Below are 10,435 nucleotides of genomic sequence, written 5' to 3' on the forward strand. Positions count from 1 at the left end.
TTCTGATGTAAATCCATGTAAGCTCACAGCGTGTCTTCCAAACTCGACGAAAAGCAGAGACTTGTGAAGTGTTTTGGTGTTTTGTGTTTGAGGTAACGAGGGCGTTCGTGTTCCATGTGGAGATTTGCATGTGAATCTCTTTTGCGCGAGTGGGCGTGGCCGAATTAAAAAATAATTAGCAAGCGTTTGAGATACTGGACATCCTGTTGGTTTTATACAAATTACTTAAACAGAGAATATTTGTTTTCAGTTTGAATCCGATCATTTAAAAGTACACACTTAAATGTGTATAAAGATATATGGCTCATAAATGTGTGACAAGTATTCGCTGAGTTTTGTTTCAGTTTATAGACGTGCTCAAGAAAAAAAAGTTCACCGCGACGGAGAGGCAGAACGCACACCCTGTTTATTTTCTTTATTTTACAAAAGCACAATGTTTTGATTTGATTGTAAGTGGACACATACAAAAGTAGAAATATCACAGATTCTTTTTTTATATTTCTTTTTTCTGTATAACCATAAATGATGGAGTAATTTAAGTTTATTGTACTACAATGTGAAGAAAATCCAGCAAAACGCGGGGGCGCGTTTGCCGACCTCAGAGGGTTAATGTCATATGATGGTCACACACATCTTAAAAATAAAATTTCTTCCACAGGTACTAAATAGAAGATGTATCTACCACCAGCAGTTGATTTTGATATTCTAGGTATTATCAACTGGCCAGAATTTTGAGATCGCAATAGACGTGAAGGACTATAATGCGTTAAGAGCTCGCTCAAGCACTGCGGAGATAAACCATTTAGTGATTTGTAAGTAATCAGTAATATTTTAACATTTATACGATGTTTAATAGGGAACCAGTGCAGTGTTGACAGAACCGGGCTAATATGGTCATACTTCCTGGTTCTGGTAAGAACTCGAGCTGCTGCGTTTTGGACCAGCTGTAGTTTGTTTATTAAGCGTGCAGGGCAACCACCCAGTAGAGCATTACAATAATCTAGCCTTGAGGTCATGAACGCATGGACTGACTGTTCCGCAATTATCATTGAAAGCATATATCATAATTTAAATATTGTTTTAAGATGGAACAATGCGGTTTTACAGATGCTAGAAACGTGGCTTTCAAATGAAAGATCTGTATCAAAGAGCACACCCAGGTTCCTAACTGACGACAAAGGCTTGACAGAGCAGCCATCAACTGTCAGTGAGCCAGGGAGGATCAGCCTTTGTGGCCTTGTCTGGGAGAGTGAACATATCTCACTGGACTGGAGCCTTCACTGGACTCTGGTCAGGGGCTGGAGCCTTCACTGGACTCTGGTCAGGGGCTGGAGCCTTCACTGGACTCTGGTCAGGGATTGGAGCCTTCACTGGACTCTGGTCAAGGCTGCTCTGTCAAGCCTTCGTCGTCGGTTGCCAAATCTTCCTTTCATAGGCAAGATCATTGAAAAAGTTGTCTTCAATCAGCTGAACAAATTCTTAAGCTCGAATGGATACTTTGACAATTTTCAATCTGGTTTCCGACCGCACCACAGCACAGAGACAGCGCTCATAAAGATAATAAACGATATTCGCTTAAATACTGATTCAGGAAAATGATCAGTGCTGGTACTACTCGACCTCAGTGCTGCATTTGACACTGTCGATCATAACATACTTCTTGACAGGCTGGAAAACTGGGTGGGGCTTTCTGGGATAGTCCTAAAATGGTTCAGGTCATACTTAGATGGAAGAGGTTATTATGTGAGTATAGGAGACCATAAGTCTGAGTGGACATCCATGACATGCGGAGTCCCTCAAGGCTCAATTCTTGCGCCACTCCTGTTCAACCTGTATATGCTCCCAATGAGCCAAATAATGAGAAATAACCAAATTGCTTACCACAGCTATGCAGACGACACACAGCTGTACTTAGCCCTATCGCCTAATGATTACAGCCCCATTGACTCCCTGTGCCAATGCATTGACGAAGTCAACAGTTGGATGTGTCAAAACTTTCTTCAGTTAAACAAAGACAAAACTGAAGTTATTGCGTTTGGAAACAAAGATGAAGTTCTCAAGGTGAACGCATACCTTCACTCTAGGGGTCAAACAACTAAACATCAAGTCAGGAATCTTGGTGTGACACTAGAGTCAGACCTTAGTTTCAGTAGTCATGTCAAAGCAATAACTAAATCAGCATACTATCATCTGAAAAATATTGCAAGAATTAGATGCTTTGTTTCCAGACAAGACTTAGAGAAACTTGTGCATGCTTTCATCACCAGCAGGGTGGATTATTGTAATGGACTCCTCACTGGCCTTCCCAAAAAGACCATAAGACAGTTGCAGCTCATACAGAACGCTGCCGCTAGGATTCTGAGCAGAACCAGAAAATATGAACATATCACACCAGTCCTCAGGTCTTTACACTGGCTCCCAGTTAGATTTAGGATTGATTTTAAAGTATTATTACTGGTATATAAATCATTCAATGGCCTAGGACCTCAATATATTGCAGATATGCTCACTGAATATAAACCCAACAGATCACTCAGATCATTAGGATCATATCAGCTAGAAATACCAAGGGTTCACTCTAAACATGGTGAGTCTGCTTTTAGCTATTATGCCAGCCGCAGCTGGAACCAGCTTCCAGAAGAGATCAGATGTGCTCCTACAGTGGTCACATTCAAATCCAGACTCAAAACACTTCTGTTTAGCTGTGCATTTACTGAATGAGCACTGTGCCGCTGTTCGTCCGACTGTTTGTACTGTACTGTATTTTATTTTATTTTTCTAAACTGTTTTAATTATTCTTATTTCTTTTAATTATTTTAATTTCTCCTATGTCAGCAGGGCATTTAGCCCGTAACTGTAAATGCCCACTCAGAAGGTAAAAGAAAGTGATAATGTGAAAGTGACGTGTATTAATGTGGGTTTGAAAGTAGAACAGTATTTAAATGACGATATTAAAGTTTTCGTCTGAGAAAGAATGTGAACGCAGTGCTAAAGAAAGTGAAAAGAACGTGTGAGTAAATGAGGGAGAAAAGAAAGTTAAAGGAAAGTTGATAGATGGAAGTCGTAAGAAGATTGAAGGTTAAAAGAAGGAAAGATTTAAGTCTTAAGGGAATCCTTTGAAGGAAAGATCTATAATAATATTCTTTTTTTTATTTTTAAAAGTTCTGTATTTTATTTAATTTTTCTAAACTGTTTTAATTATTCTTATTTCTTTTTCTTATTTTAATTTCTTCCATGTAAAGCACTTTGAATTGCCATTGTGTATGAAATGTGCTATATAAATAAACTTGCCTTGCCTTGCCTTGCCTTGCCTTGCCTTGGTCAGGGATTGGAGCCTTCACTGGACTCTGGTCAGGGGCTGGAGCCTTCACTGGACTCTGCTCAGGGGCTGGAGCCATCACTGGACTCTGGTCTGGGGCTGGAGCCTTCACTGGACTCTGGTCAGGGGCTGGAGCCAACACTAAGACTCTGGTCAGGGGCTGGAGCCTTCACTGGACTCTGGGCAGGGGCTGGAGCCATCACTATGACTCTGGTCAGGGATTGTAGCCTTCACTGGACTCTGGTCAGGGGCTGGAGCCATCACTAAGACTCTGGTCAGGGGCTGGAGCCTTCACTGGACTCTGGTCAGGGGCTGGAGCCTTCACTGGACTCTGGTCAGGGGCTGGAGCCTTCACTGGACTCTGGTCTGGGGCTGGAGCCATCACTGGACTCTGGTCAGGGGCTGTCAACTACAAGTCAATGTACTGTATAATCAATGTCAACTTTATCAGGAGGGTATGTCAAATTTTTTACATTGTCTTTAAAAACAAAGAAAATAATCTTTAAAATAATAAAGAAAATAAAACTTAAATTAAAACAGGTTGTTATTGAAACCCTTCAGATCCTTCAGAGTCATACGACAGGTTCCCTCTTTCTATGTCCTACAATGCTATATTTTTTCCTTAAACTTAGATGATTCTTGCCAACAGAACGTCAATGTGACATGAATTCTGAATGTATGTTTATAAGATGTGATGAGCATGACAATTTCACTAAGAATCAGCCCATCAGTTTTGATCAGCAAGTCATGTGCTTTAGTTATTGTGCAAACTGTAGACAAATGTACTTACTCTTTATTCATGTGCATGTGCACTTTTATTAAAAGAATAAGATATTCTAATCTGGTGTAAACTGAGATCAGAGATATGAATTTACTGTTTTGAGAAAATATGTATTTGAAAATCAAGATAAAGCAATTAGGAAAAAAACAATCTCACTGAAAAATAGTAATTTTATGTGGTAGGTGATGAATTTGTACAATTTGAATAGTAAAAAAAAATGTAAAAGGAAAGCAAGCATTGAGGTCCACTAAACACAACCACTGTGGCATTAGAAATCATCTGAAATTATACAAATTTATATGAATTAGCCACCAATTTGCCAATATTGAGCTTCGTATTAGTTCAGGCTGGCCACGTCAGTCAAGCTTGCACCAGCTGACAAGCAGTTCCTGACGTTTACCAATCCAGTTGTGACACTCATCACAGCGTTTCCTTTAACCCTTTGATGCGCACACTATGGATACCCCTTCTAATGCACAACATGGGTCTAAAAAGACCCGTATTCATTTCCTATGTTATTTCATGCATGGCTTGGCATTTTTTTGTTTCACCTTTTGAAATCACTTTATTTGAGCATTTACTATTTCATGATCTATTAATTTCATGATTTATGAATATTACAATTTTTTTTTTCAATGATCACAAATTCACATTTTTATATTTTTTTATACGTTTTGTGTTAAAACATCAAGTTTACACACATGGGTCTAAAATGACCCATCTATGCAAGTGTGATAAAACAAAAGAATAAAGAAAACTTTTTGTTAAAATAACCAATGTCACAGTTGTTTAGATCAACACATTTACTGTAACACTTGAAATATGTTTATTGGCCACTTTGTCACACATAACACGCATATGCCTAACCGATAACACTGAAATTGAACTGTAGTGTAGTGCAACTGTAGGGGGATCTCCTCAACCACCACCAATGTGCAGTATCCACCTGGATGATGCGACAGCAGCCATAGTGCACCAGAACGCCACCACACACCGGCTTATGTGACCGATAGCATTGATTTATGACCACAAATAAAAATGAATAACGGTACAAGGTTTCTGCCCAACAGCGACAATATATACAACTTTCTATTGCAAATTTTATTTTATTGACCTAGCTAACATTAGATAAAATAGAATATGTCGACGCAAGCTAGCTAATGGTATTGGACATGTTTCTCTTTCACACTAGTAATGGTTTTCAAGGTCAAGGTAACCTTAGCCTACGAGGCTATATCTATATTTTTCTGTGACAAAAAAAATGTTTTAAAGTCCCCGTGAAATCAAAATTGACCCTATTTACTTTGTTAGTGCATATTACTAGTCTTGTGGTGAACAATTAATCCGTGCAAGTTAATACACATAAAAATTGTTTGGCGTGGTAATCTTTAATCAAAGTCTGAAAAGTTACTTCCGGTCTGGAATGGCGGTCCCTCTCTGATGACATAGGCTTGACGGCTTGGGTTGAAAAACGCTTAACCACTCCCCTCAACCCGTTAGTCTGCTATGAGAAGATGGAGAGGAGGAGCGCTAGAGTAAAACCCTGCCCTCTGTTCAATATTCCGTTTCACTGGGAAATACGTCACAACACTGGAGAAAAGTCGTTTGCAACTTCCGGTTCACGGGGACTTTAAATAAAACTTACATGCATGAAAAATACAAAAGCAGCCGTGTTGAATTGTGAAATGTGTGGCAGGTGAATAGTTTTCTGCAGTAAATATATTTATACATATCAAAGGTTCCTATATGGGTCATTTTTGACCCATGTGTGTAAAATGGACGTAGAAATACAAAAAACGTATTTGTTTATAAAGTAAGAAAGGAAAAATAAACAATGATTTTTGAAAATCAAAAACAGGATATTTAAAGGGGTGGTAAAACACGATTTCACTTTTCTAACTTTAGTTAGTGTGTAATGTTGCTGTTTGAGCATAAACAACATCTGCAAAGTTACAACTTTCAAAGTTTAAAGCAAAGGGAGATATTTGCTTTTAAAGAAATCAATTTCTAAGAACTACAAAAAACGGCCAGTAGGGACTACACGACATTCCTGCGGGCTTGCTGACATCACTAAGCCCAATATTTACATAAACCCCTCCTCCGATGAAGGATTCGCACAACGGCTAGTCCTAAAAAGATGGAGCAGTTCCAACTTTAAAAACAGAAACTGTTTACGGGCCACAACCTGTAAGTATGATTTATTTTTCGTCGTTGTGTTTTCCTGTAATAGTTTGTATTGTTAATTGTACGTTGTAGCAAGGAAGTAAACGAAGGACAACGCTGTTTGGCTCCACAAACCAGTTTGTTAAATGCTAACGTTAATTCATACTTATCCGACAAACACATACAAACTTCTGTTTAATATCACCAGCGCAGCGAACTTGGAATGTTCGTGGTTGTTGTCGTTTATGTGATCAGTGTAAATTATTCTTTGATTATAGCTTTTATGTATTGTTTATCTACATGCTTGTTTATCTACACAGGCATGCTAAACATGGTTTTGTGTTTGATTTGGCTACTGTTGTAAAGCCAATGTTTAGTGTTCGCATTGGATTAATAGTTCAGGCGACAGATATTTAGCTACAATCGTTCTAAATATACAAAAGTAACAGTGTCATATAGCGATCTGCAGTCTTAAAAAACATACCTTTCTGAAACGTCCTTTAACAGCCGTTCTTGAACAGGTTCTGCTCGATCCTCTCCACTAACATTCTCTGGGTCTGATTCGGGCTCAAACTGGTATGGCAATATTGACGCCGTTGTTTACTGAAGCACAAACTACCGGTAAAGATAAGGGGGCGTGACGTTTCCGAACAACGTGCACTTGGCGGTTAGCGAATCACAACACACTGGGCCAGCTAACCAATCTGAGCCCATTGCGTATTTTGAAGGGGGGGGCTTCATAGAACGCGGAAATCATCCGACCGTTTTTACAAGGAGGGACAGAGCAGTGTAGAATAATGGTTAAATATATGAAAAATAATGCAAATTTTTAAAAACGAAGCATGAACACATGTTACAGTGCACCCCACAAACACAATCAAGCCTTTAATGAAAACCTGGATTAACAAATGATAAAATACATTTATTTCAAAGATTCAGCAAAGAAACATGAATACGGGTCTTTTTAGACCCATGTTGCGCATTAGAGGGGTAGTGACACAAAAACAATTTTTATTCGAAAAGTAAGAAAGGAAAAATTTAAATATTGATTTGTAATGATCTAAAACAAGTTAATTGAGGAATAGCTGGAATACTGAACGATTAAATAAATTTCTTGCAAAGATATAGAAAATGAAAACTCAGTCGGGTCTTTTTAGGCCCCGTTTACACGTACATGGTTATTTAGAAAAACGGAGACATTTCCCTTCGTTTGCGCCCTTCGTTTACACGCAAACGGAGGATTCGCCAATGAAACCGATTCTTTCTAAAAACTCCGGCCAGAGTGGAGATTTTGAAAATCTTCGTTTGCACGTTTGCATGTAAACTGAGAAAAACTGAGTTTTAGGCCGCGACGTCACAGAATGTGACTATTTTCGGGATTCTGATTGGCTAAGGTGGGCTTGAGCTTCTCGTTACACTGCCACCTACAGGTTTGGCATGCTCTTGATAGCATATACACAGGTTCGTGTGCACAATGTTATTTTTGAAAACGAAGAGGGGTGAAATGTCCGTTTATGAAAATAGCCATCCACGTGTAAACGTAGCCTTAGACCCATGTTGTGCATCAAAGGGTTAAATCCCCATTGATTCAGCCTCTCTATTGCTTATCTGCACACTGCATCTAACTCCCCCCTCCATCCCCAGCTCCACCTAGCTGAATCTGTAATATAATCAATTATGTTCATTACTATCATAGTATCATTTCATTGTATCATCTTTCATGTATTTTGGCTTGTTTACAACACACATGTAAATTGTGATTGTAATTATGTATGCATGATTACCAAGGTTATAATCGTTAACGAAAACGAACGAAAAACGAAAACTAGGTGGGAAAAAACATTGTCGTTAACTGAAATAAAAATAAAAACGAGGCATTACAAAAAAACCATAACTAACTAAAACTGTAATGTGTGTTTTGCAAAACTAACTAAAATAAAATAAAATTATAGAGTAAATGTCCTTAGTTTTCGTCTTTGTCAAGGTCTTTCATTTTTTAACGCGCTATTTAAAACACGCAGCGTATTCGTTCAGCTGCATTTCCTTTCCCTGCTCTCCCTCCGTCTCTCTGTCACTCATGCGTCTCTCACATGCGTGCGCACACACACACACACACACACACACACACACACACACACACACACACAGCCCCTCCCCTCCGTGCACACCATGTCTCCATGAGAACGAGTTCGACATTGAAAGCAAGTTCGCTAAAGGGTTGGTATCTCTATCTCGTGAACACCTTTACACAATCACACATTAAAAAGTGGTATAAAAAATTGTAACCAAATTGGAAATCATACTCACATTTTTTGGGATTGCCCCATCCTGAAACCCTTCTGGGGGGGGAGTTACGCAGGAAATTCAAGTCATGTTAAATTGTAATCTGTCATTAGAATTTATTCACTGTGTAATAGGAGTAGCCCCAAGAGAGGGTCTTAACAAACATCACACTAAATTGATTCAGATATTACTCTTAGTGGCAAGAAAAATGATTACTAAGTCCTGGCTCAAGGTCCAACCCCCTACACTTGAACAATGGCAGAAAGGGTTAAAGGAGATATACTGTATGGAGAAAATCACAGCCCAACTTCACTTGAAAGTTGATCAGTTTAAGGATCTTTCGGATCCGGTTATTCAATATTTTGGCTGGACACAATAAAATGTGAGTGAAGGGGGATTTTCTTTTCTTGCTTATTTTTCTTGCACTTTTATTTTAATGTATTTTTATTTATTTTTTATTTTATTTTTTTAGATGCAGTAAAATGTAGATAAAGAATATTGCACTATAATTGTATGGTATGGGAATATCTAACTGAAAAGATGTAATTGTTATTTTGGATACTGATTGACATTTTACGATGACTTAATTTTTGTGTTTTTTTTTTTGTTTGTTTGTTTTTTTGTTTTTGTTTTTTGTGTAAGACACTGCCGAATTTGCCGTTGTTCTTCTATGTTTGTAAGAAACAAAAGTCAATTAAGATGTGCATTTATTTAAATAAAAATGTAAAAAAAAAAGAAAAAAAAAAAGTGGTATACAAATATTTTAAATTCTGAATATAATTTTGTCCGTGTGTTAATGTCGACACGAGAAGCGATTGCGCCTTCTTTAGAAAGTTAACTAGTCGCATGTTTCAGGTAAAATGCACTTTTTGGATGTGGTTGTCGATGTCAAAACACTAACGTTATACAAGCTGTGATTCAAATATTAAATTCATTTTTTTACTTTTACACTGAATGTTTGCTGCTTCAATCCAGATGAGTAGGCTATTGACTGTATGGGGTAAATTTAGTATAGGGTGTGAAAATTGTACAGCTGTGGTATTTGTATAGGGTGTGAATTCTGTATAGAAGATGTGTAGATTTTTGGTATGGCGTGTGGATTTTGTAAGAGGTAAAGGAATTTCAATGGGGTGTGAATTTTGTATAGGGTGTTAAATGTGTATTTTGTGAAGGTGTGAATCATATTTAATATAATAAAGTTCTGTGTAACAAATTATTAACGAAGGAATTATTTGCCCACTCACCCCCTTCCGACATTTCATGGCATCATGGCGTTACCGAAAGTTGGAAGAAGGCGGCAGAGTCCTATTTGGGATTACTTTGAATATGACTGTGTGTCAGACAAAAGAAAGTGCCTTGCAGTGGAAGGTGGTAAAATATGTGAACAATTTATGAAAGGGAAAAATCCTACAAATTTGAAAGTACATTTGAGAAGCGTGCACAAGGAGGCTAACCTAGCTTACCTCAACAAGGTAAAGGAGAACACCGAGAACCCCTCCCCTGAAACAGAACCTAACCCCGGTAACGTTACAGGGCCAGGCAGCATGACGGAGACAACCGCAGTACAGAGAACACTACATGAGAGCTTTCACCGGCGACCCGATAGCTACTGGTTAGTTAATACGCAGGAACACCACAAGCGGGAGGAAGCATTGGTTAATATGTTTATTGATACTGGGATGTCTACACGACTGTGTGAGTCGATTGCCTTCAAAAAGTTTGCCAATGTACTCGAACCAAAGTTCAAAACACCTGGAGCGGCAAGAGTCAACAGCCTTATTGGGGCTAAGATGGATACGGCAAAGCAGAAATTAAAAGAGATCATTAAGGATGTGAGGAAACTGACCCTATGTGTAGATGGTTGGAGCAAGAAAGGATTAACATCATCT

The 10,435-nt window shown here is 38.4% G+C and overlaps 2 long non-coding RNA genes across 2 annotated transcripts; both read right to left on the reverse strand.

Moving 5' to 3' along the window:
* Positions 1-2,287: 2,287 nt before the first annotated feature.
* Positions 2,288-3,314, reverse strand: LOC309504538. The gene is made up of 2 exons (XR_014208117.1): positions 2,869-3,314; positions 2,288-2,823 (listed from the first exon to the last, which is right to left on the reverse strand). It is a non-coding gene; the product is annotated as an uncharacterized lncRNA (long non-coding RNA).
* A 2,695-nt stretch (positions 3,315-6,009) lies between these two features.
* On the reverse strand, positions 6,010-7,139 carry LOC309504828. The gene is made up of 2 exons (XR_014208189.1): positions 7,010-7,139; positions 6,010-6,252 (listed from the first exon to the last, which is right to left on the reverse strand). It is a non-coding gene; the product is annotated as an uncharacterized lncRNA (long non-coding RNA).
* Positions 7,140-10,435: the final 3,296 nt, after the last annotated feature.

Source organism: Leuciscus leuciscus, assembly GCF_965113295.1.
Source record: "Leuciscus leuciscus genome assembly, chromosome: 8".
Taxonomy (NCBI): Eukaryota; Metazoa; Chordata; class Actinopteri; order Cypriniformes; family Leuciscidae; genus Leuciscus; species Leuciscus leuciscus.